The sequence below is a fragment of the Hordeum vulgare genome, chromosome 5H, assembly GCF_904849725.1.
Source record: "Hordeum vulgare subsp. vulgare chromosome 5H, MorexV3_pseudomolecules_assembly, whole genome shotgun sequence".
NCBI classification, from domain to species: domain Eukaryota; kingdom Viridiplantae; phylum Streptophyta; class Magnoliopsida; order Poales; family Poaceae; genus Hordeum; species Hordeum vulgare.
Genome location: NC_058522.1, coordinates 121,887,897 through 121,903,149, shown reverse-complemented (window position 1 = coordinate 121,903,149; position 15,253 = coordinate 121,887,897). Strand labels below are relative to the sequence as shown.

The 15,253-nt window shown below is 49.6% G+C and overlaps 6 non-coding genes and 2 pseudogenes across 6 annotated transcripts; 7 read left to right on the top strand and 1 right to left on the bottom strand.

Moving 5' to 3' along the window:
* Positions 1-513: 513 nt before the first annotated feature.
* On the bottom strand, positions 514-669 carry LOC123400442. Its single transcript, XR_006610717.1, has one exon. It is a non-coding gene; the product is annotated as a 5.8S ribosomal RNA (ribosomal RNA).
* An 8,068-nt stretch (positions 670-8,737) lies between these two features.
* LOC123400344 lies at positions 8,738-8,856 on the top strand. The gene has a single exon (XR_006610628.1). It is a non-coding gene; the product is annotated as a 5S ribosomal RNA (ribosomal RNA).
* Positions 8,857-9,016: 160 nt separating this feature from the next.
* On the top strand, positions 9,017-9,134 carry LOC123400391 (annotated as a pseudogene).
* Positions 9,135-9,442: 308 nt separating this feature from the next.
* On the top strand, positions 9,443-9,561 carry LOC123400646. Its single transcript, XR_006610863.1, has one exon. It is a non-coding gene; the product is annotated as a 5S ribosomal RNA (ribosomal RNA).
* A 609-nt stretch (positions 9,562-10,170) lies between these two features.
* Positions 10,171-10,289, top strand: LOC123400223. The gene has a single exon (XR_006610513.1). It is a non-coding gene; the product is annotated as a 5S ribosomal RNA (ribosomal RNA).
* A 307-nt stretch (positions 10,290-10,596) lies between these two features.
* Positions 10,597-10,715, top strand: LOC123400431. The gene has a single exon (XR_006610708.1). It is a non-coding gene; the product is annotated as a 5S ribosomal RNA (ribosomal RNA).
* Positions 10,716-11,024: 309 nt separating this feature from the next.
* Positions 11,025-11,143, top strand: LOC123400403 (annotated as a pseudogene).
* Positions 11,144-11,452: 309 nt separating this feature from the next.
* Positions 11,453-11,570, top strand: LOC123400367. The gene has a single exon (XR_006610651.1). It is a non-coding gene; the product is annotated as a 5S ribosomal RNA (ribosomal RNA).
* Positions 11,571-15,253: the final 3,683 nt, after the last annotated feature.

The window sequence follows — 15,253 nt, the reverse complement described above, 5'->3', positions numbered from 1 at the left end:
CGGCCAGCGGTTCGGCCCGTGAGGGCCTCCTTCCGTCAGCTTCCTTACACATCCCAGGTTTCGGGCCGGACGGGGCTCTCACTCCCCAGGCGACCCTTTCCACAGGACTTCGGCCTGGTCCATCGCTGAGGACGCCTCTCCAGACTACAACTCGGACGGCACAGACGCCTGATTCTCAAGTTGGGTTGTTCCCGGTTCACTCGCCGTTACTAGGGGAATCCTTGTAAGTTTCTTCTCCTCCGCTTATTTATATGCTTAAACTCAGTGGGTAGTCCCGCCTGACCTGGGGTCACTTTCTAAGCGACGTGCACTTTGTTCGCTGGGTCGTTTGGAGGCCATAATGCCGTCTACACGTTAGATGCACGACATTGGTAAAGGGAGGATGCCCACCATGCGCTTTGTTCGGCGCGGTACGCCAGCAGCCCTATCTTCGGCCCACCGCCACTTGCAGGATGAGGGACCATATGCTGCATCCCAATTCCCGAAGAGGGTGGTTGGGAGCGTGTTTTGGCGTGACGCCCAGACAAGCGTGCCCTTGGCCGAGTGGCCTCGGGCGCAACTTGCATTCGAAGACTCGATGGCTCGCGGGATTCTACAATTCACATGAGGTGTCGCATTTTACTACGTTCTTCATTGATGTGAGAGCCGAGATATCCGTTGCCGAGAGTCGTGTGGATTAAATATCTTTGCAACACCGGGGACGACTAGCAAGCTAGCCATGGCCCTGCGTTAGGCACAGTATTCCTCGATGTCGTCGGTGATGTGGGTTCTTTTACCCCGAGCCCCCGCTCCTAGGAGCGGAGACGGTCGAGGAATTGGCCGAGCGACGGACGATGCCATCTTTGGAGGATTGGATGACGCGAGCACGGTCTGTTTTGGTCAGGGTCACGACAATGATCCTTTAGCAGGTTCACCTATGGAAACCTTGTTACAACTTCTCCTTACTCTAAATGATAAGGTTCAATGGACTTCTCGCGATGTCGGGGACGGTGAACCGCTCCCGTCGCCGCGATCTGAACATTTCACCGGACCATTCAATTGGTAGGAGCGATGGGTGGTGTGTACAAAGGGAGGGATGTAGTCAACGTGAGATGATTACTCGCGCTTACTAGGCATTCCTCGTTGAAGACCAACAATTGCAATGATATATCCCCATCACGATGAAATTTCCCAAGATTACCCGGGCCTATCTGCGAACGCTATATACTCGTTGAATACATCAGTGTAGCGCGCGTGCAACCCAGAACATCTAAGGGTATCACACACCTGTTATTGCCTCAAACTTCCGTCGCCTAAACTCGGATAGTCCATCTAAGAAGCCTGTGATTGCAGAGGGATGGCTCCACATAGCTAGCTAGCAGGCTGAGGTCTCGTTCGTTAATGGAATTAACCAGACAAATAGCTCCACCAACTAAGAATGGACATGCACCACCACCCATAGAATCAAGAAAGAGTTCTCAGTCTGTCAGTCCTTGCTATGTCTGGACCTGGTAAGTTTCCCCATGTTGAGTCAAATTAAGCCGTAGGCTCCACGCCTGGTTGTGCCCTTCTGTAAATTCCTTTAAGTTTCAGCCTTGCGACCGTACTCCCCCCAGAACCTAAAGACTTTGATTTCTCATAATGTGTCGGCGGAGTGCTCTAAGCAACATCCGTCGATCCCTGGTCGGCATCGTTTGTGGTTCAGACTAGGACGGTATCTGATCATCTTCGAGCCCCCAACTTTCGTTCTTGATTAATGAAAACATCCTTGGCAAATGCTTTCGGAGTTGTTCGTCTTTCATAAATCCAAGAATTTCACCTCTGACTATGAAGTACGAATGCCCCCGACTGTCCCTATTAATCATTACTCCTATCCCGAAGGCCAACACAATAGGACCAGAATCCTATGATGTTATCCCATGCTAATGTATCCAGAGAGATGGCTTGCTTTGAGCACTCTAATTTCTTCAAAGTAACGATGCCGAAAACACGACCCAACCAATTAAGGCTAGGAGCGCGATGCCAGCCAAAGGGTCGACTAGGTCGATGCTCGCCGTGAGGCGGACCGGCCGACCCAGCACAAGGTCCAACTACAAGCTTTTTAACTGGAACAACATAAATATACGCTATTGGAGCTAGAATTACTGCGACTGCTGGCACCAGACTTCCGTCCAATGGATCCTCGATAAGGGATTTAGATTTTAGTCATTCCAACTACCAGACACTAATGCGCCCGGTATTGCTATTTATTGTCACTACCTCCCCGTGTAAGGATTGGGAATTTGTGCGCCTGCTGCCTTCCTCTGATGTAGTATTTGTTTCTCAGGATCCCCCCCCCGGAATCGAACCCTAAGTCTACATCACCCGTCACTCGTCACTACCATGGTAGGCCCCTATCCTACCATCGAAAGTTGATAGGGAATAATTTTGAATGATGCATCATCGGCACAAAGGCCATGCGATCTATCGAGCTATCATGAATGATCGGATCAGCGAGCAGAGCCCTCGTGAGCCTTTTATCTAATAAATGCGCCACACCCAGAAGTCGGGGTTTGTTGCACCTATTAGCTCTAGAATTACTACGGTTATCCGAGTAGGACATACCATCAAACAAACTTTAACTGATTTAATGAGCCATTCACAGTTTCATCGTTCAAATTTGTTCATACTTGCACATGCATGGGATAATCTTTGAGACAAGCATATGACTACTCGCAGGATCAACCAGGTAGCACGTCCTCGTTGACATCCAGCATTCGGAGTCGTCCTGCGGTTCCACTTGCATAGAAACGCAGAGGCAACTGCTAGATCAGGTGTCGCTTTCGAGCGGCCATAGCTCATTGTTCGTGAGGATCATCACAAAGAGTTGTGTATCCTACCAAGTAACTGTCGAGAGGTAGATGCAACTCTTGTTCTAGTTGTTCTCAGCACGGAGAGGTTTGGATCAGGTCGAGGCAACGAAATGGTCCATGAGCCTTTATCATAAGCAGCATCCAAGACCGACGAGGCGAGCGAGGTTGCCTTGATAGCAACACACACATTCCATGCCAGTGATACCAGGTAATGCCGCAAGCGCTATTCGTCCACAGTAGAACACCCGTAGGGCGTCCACCACGTGGCAACAATTCTTTGAAGCACCACTTCCCATAGGTCGGGTACTCATATGCAAGAACTTCCTAATCTAGCAATACAATGCCACCCGATAGGTAGGACACGTCTCCAATAGTCGACCATCGACCGATGGGGGATCTACCGGCAGACACGGGTCCAAAGCTGCTCATGTGTTTAGTAGCCTACATCGGTCAAGCCAACCAAGCCTCCGCCCGTGCAATGCACAGGAGGAGTACTTACACAAAGGCGTCCAGAGAGACCACATCACGCATGTGTCACCCCCGCAATGATAAAGTTCTGGGGGCAACTATATTCCAAACGCAACGTGGGTGCAACTTTGTCCAGTCGGTCTTATGCACGAGACATGGTACTTTCCTGTTTCCCGAGCCACGTAAGGATGTTGGGTCAGAATTTCACGTGAGACATACACGGGACCGGTGGGACAACATTGCAGGAGATCCCGTCGAACTGACGATGTGCGGAAACGATACATAATTTTTTGCAACCCGAATGGCCGTTGGGCCGTCGGATCGAAAATTGGTATGAGTCATACATTAGACCGGCAGGACAAAATTGCATGAGATCCCATCGAACTAACCGAACAGCCGTTAGGACGTTGGATCAGAATTTGGCATGAGTCGTACACGGGACAGGAGACCGACGGGACATCCGAGCCAACGTTTGGGGAAAGCAAGGGTTACGGGAGAAACGACTGGTTTGCATATGATTTATATGTAAGCCAACCGATTTCCCATTCGTAGGCAGGGAGGAGCCCCCTCCCCCCAATATACCTAAGGGTTTTAAACCCCCTTGGGACCCCCTGTGCTTCATTTGTGAAGAAGGGGTACACTATTTTGAAACGCTGGCGTGGCAGTGTTTTTTGCCATGCCATTGATTTCCCTACCATGGCACTGTTTTGTTGCCTCTCCGGACACGTATAGCATGGTTGCCATGAGGTATGAGCAGTTTTCGCGGATCCCCGTTTACACGTTTTTGGCCCGTGCGGCCGTACATGCATCCGTTCATGCCACGCACATGGTTTTCCCCTATTTTCCATGGTGTGCGTCCAGGTTTTTGCCCGACGGCTGCCGTACCCGTTTTTTGCCCGTTTCGTCACGTACACGTTTTTGGCCCGTGTGGCCATACGTGCATCTGTCCATGCCACACACACGGTTTTCTCCTATTTTCCATGGTGCGTGTCCGGTTTTTGGCAATACGGCTGCCGTACCCCTTTTTTGCCCATTTCCTCACATACACGATTTTGGCTCGTGTGGCCGTACGTGCATCCGTCCATGCCACGCACATGATTTTCCCCTGTTTTTCATGGTTCGCATCCAGTTGTTTGCCCGAAGGTCACGGTATCCGTTTTTGCCCTTTTCATCACGTACACGTTTTGGCCCATGTGGCCGTACGTGCATCCGTCCATCCCACGCACATGGTTTTCCCCTATTTTTCATGGTGCACGTCTAGTTTTTTGCCCGACGGCCGCGCTTACCTGTTTTTTCCCATTTCCTCATGTTCACGTTTTTGACCCGTGTGGTCGTACGTGCATCCGTCCAAGCCACACACATAGTTTTCTCCTATTATCCATGGTGTGCATACAATTTTTTGCCCGACGGCCGCTGTACCCGTTTTTTGTCCGTTTCCTCACGTACACGTTTTTGGCCCGTGTGGTCGTACGTGCATCCGTCCATGCCATGCACATTGTTTTCCCCTGTTTTCTATGGTGCGCGTCGAGTTGTTTGCCCAACTATCGCTGTACCTGTTTTTTGCCCATTTCCTCACGTACACGTTTTTGGCCAGTGTGGCCGTACATGCATCCGTCCATGCCACGCACATGGTTTTCCCGTGTTTTCCATGGTGCGCATCTAATTTTTTGCCCGATGGCCGCCGTACTCGTTTTTTTCCCGTTTCCTCACATACGCGTTTTTGGCCCATACGGCCGTACGTGCATCCGTCCATGCCGCACACATGAGTTTCCCTGTTTTCCATGGCGCGCGTCCAGTTTTGTCCCCGACGGTCGTCGAACACGTTTTTGGGCCTTGAACTGTGGTTCACGTAGTTGGTCCATGTCATCATACGTGGTTCCGATGGTGGGCCGCGCATGGTTTTCCTGTGTTTCTCATAGTGCGCGTCCAGTTTCTTCCATGATGGTCATCGTCCCTGTTATTTGCCCGTGACCCGTGCTGCACGTTCATGTACCGTATCGTATTGAGTTGTTTCGACGGCGCCTCGCCCATTGGTGTCTAGCCTATGCATATCTTCCATTGACACCTCGAGGCAAAGTGGCGTAGCAATGTATTTACGCATGAATCTTAGTGATTTGGCACGTATAATTTCCTTTGGCCTTAGCGGGTGATTTTGTATGTCCCAGGACGGACTTTGCGATATCTCTTGGACTTGGCACGTATAGTTTCCGTTGGGCTTAGCGGGTGATTCCGTATATCCCTGGACAGACTTTTCCATATCTCTTGTGACTTGCACATATAGTTTTCGTTGGACTCAGCGGGCGATTGCATATGTACTAGGATGGACTTTGCCATATCTCTTGTGAATTGGCACATACAGTTTCCGTTCGTCTTAGCCATGTTGGGAGACCAACTATGCCACTTGCATTTCTGAACATTATCATTTCAATGAAAGGAGCGGGGGAGGGATGAATCCATGCGACATGGGGCTGGATCTCAGTGGATCGTGCCACCAAGGCCGCTCTGACACTTACAATGCCCCATCGCGTATTTAAGTCGTCTGCAAAGGATTTAGACCACCGCCCTTTGGGAAGGGAGCTTCGAGGTGGCCGGTCACATCACGTCGGTCGGACTGGCTTAGCCAATGGCACGAGCCGTTGCGGCGCAAGCACCCCTAACGTGGGTCGAGGCAAGCAACGGGCGCAGGGGTCACATGCTAGCTTGGATTCTGACCTAGAGGCATTCAGTCATAATCCGGCACACGGTAGCTTCGCGACACTGGCTTTTCAACTAAGCGCGCTGACCAATTGTGTGAATCAATGATTCCTCTCGTACTAGGTTGAATTACTATCGCGACACTATCATCAGTAGGGTAAAACTAACCTGTGGCACGACGGTCTAAACCCAGCTCACGTTCCCTATTGGGGGGTGAACAATCAAACACTTGGTGAATTCTACTTCACAATGATAGGAAGAGCCGACATTTAAGGATCAAAAAGCAACATCGCTATGAACGCTTGGGTGCCACAAGCTAGTTATCCCTATGGTAACTTTTCTGACACCTCTAGCTTCAAACTCTGAAGATCTAAAGGATCGATAGGCCACGCTTTCACGGTTTGTATTCATATTGGATATCAAAATAAAACGAGCTTTTACCCTTTTGTTCCACACGAGATTTATGTTCTCGTTGAGCTCATCTTAGGACACATGCATTATCTTTTAACGGATGTGCCACCCAAGCCAAACTCCCCACCTGACAATGTCTTCCACCTGAATCGGCCCAATAAATTTGGGCTTCGGAGCCAAAAGGAGGGGACAGTCCCCGCTTCCGACCCACGGAATAAGTAAAATAACGTTAAAAGTAGTGGTATTTCACTTGCGCCCGTAAGGTCTCCCACTTATCATACACCTCTCAAGTCATTTCACAAAGTTGGACTAGAGTTAATCTAAACAAGGTCTTCTTTCCCCGCTGATTCCGCGAAGCCCGTTCCCTTGGTTATGGTTTCGCTGGATAGTAGACATGGACAATGGGAATCTCGTTAATCCATTCATATGAGTCACTTAATAGATGACGAGGCATTTGGCTACCTTAAGAGAATCATAGTTACTCCCGCCGTTTACCTGCTCTTGGTTTAATTTCTTCACTTTGACATTCAGGGCAATGGGTAGAAATCACATTGCGTCGGCATCCGCGAGGACCATTGCAATTCTTTGTTTTAATTAAATAGTCAGATTCCCCTTGTTCGTACCAGTTCAGAGTCTACTGATTCATGCTCAGGGAAAGCCCCCGGCCGACACGCGGCGACCCGCTCTCGCCGCATGAGCAACTCAAGCAATCCGTCAACAGCCAATGGGTTCGGGGCCGGGACCCCCGAGCCCAGTCCTGAGAGCCAATCCTTTTCCTGAAGTTACGGCTCCGTTTTGCTAACTTCCCTTGCCTACATTGTTCCATTGGCCAGAGGATGTTCACCTTGGAGACCTAATGCGGTTATGAGTACGATCGGGGCTTGTACGGTACTCGGTCCTCCGGATTTTCATAGGCCACTCGGGGCGCACCGGACACCGCACGACGTGTGATGCTCTTCCGGCCACTGGACCCTACCTCCGTCTGAACCGTTTGTAAGGTTGGCAGGTCATTAAGCAGAAAAGATAACTCTCCCCGAGGCCCCCTCCGACGTCTCCGGAATTCCTAACGTCGCCATCAACCGCCACATACCGGTTCAGGAAATCTTAACCCGATTCCCTTTCGGGGGATGGGCGTGATTTCGCTATCTGCCGGGGTTACCACGTCCCTTAGGATTGGCTTACCCATGTGCAAGTGTCGTTCTAATGGAAAATTTCTCCTCTTCGGCATTCAAAGTTCTCATTTGAATATTTGCTACTACCACCAAGATTTGCACCGACAGCTGCTCCCCCCGGGCTCGCACCCCAGGTTTTGAAGAGGCCGCCTCGCCCTCCTACTCATTGGGGCATGGCACTCGCCCAGATGGCCGACTGTGGGTCGCGCGCTTCAGCGCCATCCATTTTCTGGGCTAGTTGATTCGCCAGGTGAGTAGTTACAGACTCCTTAGCGGATTTCGACTTCCATGAACACCATGCTACTGTCTTAATCGACCAACACCCTTTTTGGGTTCTAGGTTAGCGCACAGTTGGGCACCGTAACACGACTTCCGGTTCATCCCCCATCGCCAGTTCTGCTTAACAAAAATGGCCCACTTGGAGAACCTGATTCCGTAGCACGACTCATCGAAGCAGCCGAGCCATCCTACCTATTTAAAGTTTGAGAATAGGTCGAGGACGTTGTGTCCCCAATGCCTCTAATCATTGGCTTTACCTGATAGAACGCATAATGGGCTCCAGCTATCCCGAGGGAAAGTTCGGAGGGAACCAACTACTAGATGGTTCGATTAGTCTTTCGCCCCTATACCCAAGTCAGACAAACGATTTGCACGTAAGTATCGTTTCGAGCCTCCACCAGAGTTTCCTCCCGCTTCACCCCGCTCACGCATAGTTCACCATCTTTCTGTTCCCGACACGTGTGCTCAAATCAAACCCTTCACAGAAGTCCATAAGAATACGGGAGTTAAGCGTGCTTGGGCGAGAGTAGTACTAGGATGGGTGACCTCCTGGGAAGTCCTCTTTTAGGATTCCCCTTTTAAATATTTTTGCGCCACGTGACAAGGATGACGCGGGTGAGTGATCTATATTAAACCCGTTTTCTTATTTTTGACATTTGTGATATGTTTTAGTTTGCGGCTCATTGTTCAGACATCTATGGGCGGTGTCGTTGGGTGTCAAGCGCGGTCGGAAAAGCGAGAGAGGTCGTGGTGGTGCTTGTGTTGTTGAGGTAGAGAGGGAGGGGTGAAATTCTTGTGTTAAACTTGTCTCCGTTGTCGAGGCAAACGTGGCAATGGACATGGGAGGCGCAAGCATAAGGAACCAATAGATAGTAGCATGTCGGATGCGATCATACCATCACTAAAGCACCGGATCCCATCGGAAATCCAAAGTAAAGCGTGCTAGGGTGAGAGTCGTACTAGGATGGGTGACCTCCTGGGAAGTCCTCGTAATGCATTCTCGCGGTTGGAAAAGCCGGAGAGGTCATGATGGTGCTCGGGTTGTTGAGATAGAGAGGGAGGGGTGAAATTCTTGTGTTAAACTCGTCTTCGTTGTCGATGCAAATGTGGCAATAGACATGGGAGGGGCAAGCATAAGGAACCAATAGATAGTAGCATGTCGGATGCGATCATACCAGCACTAAATCACCGGATCCCATCAGAACTCCGAAGTTAAGCTTGCTTTGGCGAGGTAGTACTAGGATGGGTGACCTCCTGGTGAGTCCTCGTGTTTCATTCCCCTTTTGAAATATTTGTGCGCCACGTGAAAAGGATGACGCGGGTGCGTGATCTATATGAAACTCGTTTTCTTATTTTTGACGTTTCTAATATGTTTTAGCTTGTGGCTCATTGTTCACGCGTCTAGGGGCGGCGTCGTTGGGTGTCAAGCGCAGTCGGAAAAGCCAGAGAGGTCGTGGTGGTGCTGGTGTTGTTGAGGTAGAGAGGGAGGGTGAAATTCTTGTGTTAAACTTGTTTGCGTTGTCGAGGCAAACGTGGCAATGGACATGGGAGGGGCAAGCATAAGGAACAAATAGATAGTATCATGTCGGATGCGATCATACCAGGACTAAAGCACCGGATCCCATCAGAGCTTCGAAGTTAAGCTTGCTTGGGCGAGAGTAGTACTAGGATGGGTGACTTCTTGGGAAGTGCTCGTGTTGCATTCCCCTTTTAAAATATTTTTGCACCACATGACAAGGATGACGCGAGTGCATGATCTATATGAAACCATTTTCCTATTTTTGACGTTTGTGATATGTTTTAGCTTGCGGGTCATTGTTCACGCGTCTTAAGCGTGCTTGGGAAAGAGTAGTACTATGATGGGTGACCTTCTGGGAAGTCCTTGTGTTGCATTCCCCTTTTCAAATATTTTTGTGCCACGTTTAGCTTGCGGATCATTTTTCGCATGTCTTCAGCGGGCTTGGGCAAGAGTATTACTAGGTTCGGAGACCTCCTCGAAAGTCCTCATGTTGCATTCCCCTTTTCAAATATTTTTGCGCCACGTGACAAGAATGACTTGGGTGCGTGATATGTTTTCTTATTTTTGACATTTGTGATATGTTTTAGCTTGCGGCTCATTGTTCACGTGTCTAGGGCAGCGCCGTTGGGTGTCAAGCACGGTCGGAAAAGCCACAGATGTCTAGGTGGTTTTCGTGTTGTTGAGGTAGAGAGGGAGGGGTGAAATTCTTGTGTTAAACTCATCTCCGTTGGCAAGGAAAACATGGCAATGGACATGGGAGGGGCAAGCATAAGGAACCAATAGATAGTAGCATGTCGGATGCGGTCATACCAGCACTAAAGTACCGGATCCCATCAGAGCTCCGAAGTTAAGCGTGCTTGGGCGAGAGTAGTGCTAGGATGGGTGACCTCCTCGGAAGTCCTCGTGTTGCATTCCTCTTTTAAATATTTTTGCGCCACGTGACAAGAATGACGCACGTGCATGATCTATCTGAAACCCATTTTCTTATTTTTGACGCTTGTGATATGTTTTAGCTTGCAGCTCATTGTTCACGTGTCTAGGGGCGCCGTCGTTGGGTGTCACGCGCGGTCAGAAAAGCCAGAGAGGTCGTGGCGGTGCTCGTGTTGTTGAGGCAGAGAGGGAGGGGTGAAATTCTTGTGTTAAACTCGTCTCCGTTGTCGAGGAAAGCGTGGCAATGACATGGGAAGGGCGAGCATATGGAACCAATAGATTGTAGAATGTCGGATGCTATCATACCAGCACTAAAGGACCGGATCCCATCAGAACTCCGAAGTTAATCGTGCTTGGGCGAGAGTATTACTAGGATGGGTGACCTCGTGGGAAGTCCTCGTGTTGCATTCCCCTTTTAAAATATTTTTGCGCCATGTGACAAGGATGACGCGGGTGCATGATCTATATGAAACCCGTTTTCTTATTTTTGACGTTTGTGATATGTTTTAGCTTGCGGCTCATTGTTCACGCATCTAGGGGCGGCGTCGTTGGGTGTCAAGCGCGTTCGGAAAAGCCAGAGAGGTCGTGGTGGTGCTCGTATTGTTGAGGTAGAGAGGGAGGGTTGAAATTCTTGTGTTAAACTCGTCTCCATTGTCGAGGCAAATGTGACAATGGACATGGGAGGGGCAAGCATAATGAACGAATACATAGTAGCATGTCGGATGCAATCATACCAGCACTAAAGCACAGGATCCCATCAGAACTTTGAGGTTAAGCATGCTAGAGCGAGAGTAGAACTAGGATGGGTGACCTCCTAGGAAGTCCTCGTGTTGCATTCCCCTTTTAAAATATTTTTGCGCCACGTAACAAGGATGACGTGGGTGCGTGATCTATATGAAACCCGTTTTCTTATTTTTGACGTTTGTGATCTGTTTTAGCTTGCGACTCATTGTTCACGCATCTAGAGACTGTGTCGTTGGGTGTCAAGAGCGGTCAAAAAAGGCAGAGAGGTTGTCGTGGTGCTCGTGTTGTTGACGTAGAGAGGGAGGGGCGAAATTCTTGTGTTAAATTCATCTCTGGTGTCGAGGCAAACGTGGCTATGGACATGGGAGGTGCAAGCATAAGGAACCAATAGATAGTAGGATGTCGGTTGCGATCATACCAGCACTAAAGCACCGGATCCCATTTAAACCCGAAGTTAAGCGTGCTTGGGCGAGAGTAGTACTAGGATGCGTGACCTCGTGTGAAGTCCTCGTGTTGCATTCCCCTTTTATAATATTTTTTCGCCATGCGCCAAGGATGACACTGGTGCGTGTTCTATACGAAATATGTTTTCTTATTTTTGACGTTTGGGATATGTTTTAGCTTGCGGCTCATTGTTCACGCATCTAGGGGCGGCGTCGTTGGATGTCAAGCATGGTCGGAAAATCCAGAGAGGTCGTGGTGGTGCTCGTGTTGTTGAGGTAGAGAGGGAGGAGTGAAATTCTTGTGTTAAACTCGTCTCCGTTGTCGTGGCAAACATGGCAATGGATATGGGAGGGGCAAGCATAAGGAACCAATAGATAGTAGCGTGTCGGATGTGATCATACCAGTACTAAATCACCAGATCCCAACAGAACTCCGAAGTTAAGCGTGCTTGGGCGAGAGTAGTACTAGGATGGGTGACTCATGGGGATATGTACCTAGGATAGGGCCACAGGCCTGACCTGAATGTCCTACCCAAGAGTACCTCATTTTTGGGCCAAGGGTCACACAGAAGATTCCGACTGGATGAACATGGCACCTAAAAAGTCACTCGGTACGTAAACACTCAGACTACATTTCCATCCACTCAACGACGTGTATCCACTCGGAAGGATTCGAGTCGACATTAAACACCAGAAGTCACCCACGAGGGCCAACGGACATACATTCAGCCAATGGTCTTTAGTAACATATATCTTTTTCTCATATTGATCGAGCCCTTAGATGCTGAGGCCTTGATGAGGGGTGGCGCACTCTATATCAGCGACCCCTCCCCTCTGGCACAAGGGTTCACACCCCTTGTATTACACAATCCACACTACAAGAGCTCCCGAGCACCTGAGACGTAGGGTTTGTTACCTCCAAGAGAGGGGCCTGAACTCATACATCTTGCGTACAAGCTTGTTGTAGCTAGGACTCTGCCGTCTCCATTCGTACCCTACACCTCTACTGTCAGGTTTATTCCCACGACAGTTGGCGCCCACCGTGGGGTAGGAGTCTAAGCGACTTTTGGCAAGTTAGCATTTGTCACTCTTCGTCATGTGTTTCGGCGGCGGCTCGTTCATGGGTGGTGAGATCCGTTTCAGAGCCCTCATCTTCGTCGCCGACGACTCGGCATGGCTTCCAGAAGCGCCACTCGTCATCAAGGCGCACCCAGTCCATGGAGGGATGCACTTTCGTGCAAATTTCTTAGGCGTTCTCCTTCTATAGCCATCAACTTCGCTGTCGGCTCTTTACTCCGATGTTCGTCATCGCAAGCGATCCAGTCGCTCTCGACTTCAGCGATGGGTGGAGCACGCGATTGCTCGCCAGGCGTCATCTCCGTCAACCCGATAGGTCGCAGCCATCGAGCCTGCTGTGCCCCTTCGGGATCCGATCCGCTCGGCGTCAGATCAGTCTGACGTTCCCTCCGAGTGCGAGAGCTACAACCCAGCGGCAGAGGTCTTCATGGCAGGCTCCGCAGAGAGCCCACCTAGGTTCGGTCGCGGCGAGCACGAGGCCGGCGAACTGTCGTCTTGACGCGGTCGTCGTCGTCCTCCAACTTCCAGTCGGCGTCAGCGACAACTCATTTCACACAATGATCGCGCCAATACTGAGGTATATCGTACTCCGGTACTCAATGTCGCAGCAGCTGCCAAAATAGCAGATTCAATTCAGTAGTCAGATTCAGAGGCAGGCAGAGGCTTAGAGCAGATTCACGCTTTGCTTCAAGCAGCAGAGCAGCAGAACTCAGCTGTATCGCAGTCGATCAATAGATTACACAGCAATTCGCCAAGGGCAGATACAATCTGTTCAGTTTATAGTCCAGGTTCACCAAAGCGTCACTGAGACGGAGGCCACCGAGAGTATTAGCACCGAGACCAGGGTCGGAACCATTTTCCCCCTTGTTATCACCGTGATGACCACTATCGAGTGCATTCTCCCCCGCGGAGCGGCTCGTATGTGTCCTGACACTACGATGACCGGCGCCCGTTCGGTGACGAGCGGAACCCCAGATTTGATACAAGAGTTGTACTTTCACATAGAAGGATCGACACAGGAAGAGCCTACAAAGATGGTCTCTATTGAAATCAACCGAGTGGAAGTGGTACCGCAGTTTTCGGTCCCGAGTGTTTCAGCACGGCAATCCGCTCTGCTGATATTCCCCCAACTTCAGGTTGGCAGCTGGAGTCAGTAAGATTACAGGAGAGTCCAAGCCCGAAACTTGGCTGGATGATTATCGAGTGGCAGTACAGATTGACGGTGGCAATGACAACGTTGCGATGAAGCACTTGCCCCTAATGCGGGATGGTTTGTCCCGTGCATGGCTGAATCAGCTGGCTCCTTCAAGCATATACTGTTGGGCAGATTTGGCCCGAGTGTTCATCAAGACCTTCGAGGGCACTTGCAAGCGCCCTGCCGGCCTTTTGGAGTTACAACACTGCGTGCAGAAGCCGAGTGAGTCCTGGCGCGATTACATCCAGCGCTGGACCACTCTCCACCACATAGTGGAGAATGTTATCGAGCACCAAGCAGTCTGCGCCTTCAAGGCAGGTGTCAGGTATCTAGAGTTGTATCTGAAGTTTGGTCGCTCAGGCGACATGTCAATGAGCAAAACGATGGAGATAGCCACTCATACGTCCATTTTGCATCATGTTTTCATGTTTCTATTTATCGCTTCTCGGGCTGTTATTACATTTCATGGTACAATACTTATGCCTTTTCTCTCTTATTTTGCAAGGTTTACATGAAGAGGGACAATGCCGGCAGCTGGAATTCTGGCCTGAAAAAGGAGCAAAGTTGAGATACCTATTCTGCGCAACTCCAAACGCCGTAAAAATCAACAAGGACTTTTTTCCGGACATTTTTCTGCTTGTCCAAGTAAAGGCAGTACCCAAGTGCTGGTCCACCCACATATCAAACTATCAAAGTAACGAGCGTGAATAATATGAACATGATGAAAACTAGCATGACAGAAATTCCCGTGTGTCCTCGGGAGCGTTTTTCCTCCTATAAGACTTTGTCGAGGCTTGTCCCTTGCTACAAAAGGGATTGGGCCACTTTGTTGCACCGTTCCTACTTTTGTTACTTGTTGCATGCTACGAATCATCTCACCACACAATCATTTGTTACCGACAATTTCAGTGCTTGCAGAATTTACCTTGCTGAAAACCACTTGTCAGATCCTTCTGCTCCTCGTTGGGTTCGACACTCTTACTTATCGAAAGGAGTACGATTGATCCCCTATACTTGTGGTTCATCAGCCACCCGTTATGCAAACGGGGAAGAATAAGACATCCTCCGTAGAGGCAAGGGTAAAGCAGTCGGCAACACTAACGCTAATTCCAATCAGAAGAAGAAGCGGAAGGTTGAGAACGCTACACCAGCAGAAGCAGCCACTCTGGCTGCAGGAAAATTCAAGGGATAGTCCAAGGAACTGTTTCCACCTAAGAAGTCCAAGATGCAGTCGGATGTTTTCGATCCCGTGTTTCACACGAAGAAATATCATGACGGCAACCTGATATTGCCGATGTATACGACTCGGCAGTGCCGACTGTTAATCCAAGAGTTCAAGGAAGGTCAGTCGAGTGGAAAAGGCCGTGAAGTAGAGGATAATGAAGATAAAGATGACTTTGTTGGAAATATCCCTAGAGGCAATAATAAAATATTTATTATTATATTTCATGTTTCAATATAATCGTTTATTATGCATGCTATAACCGTAT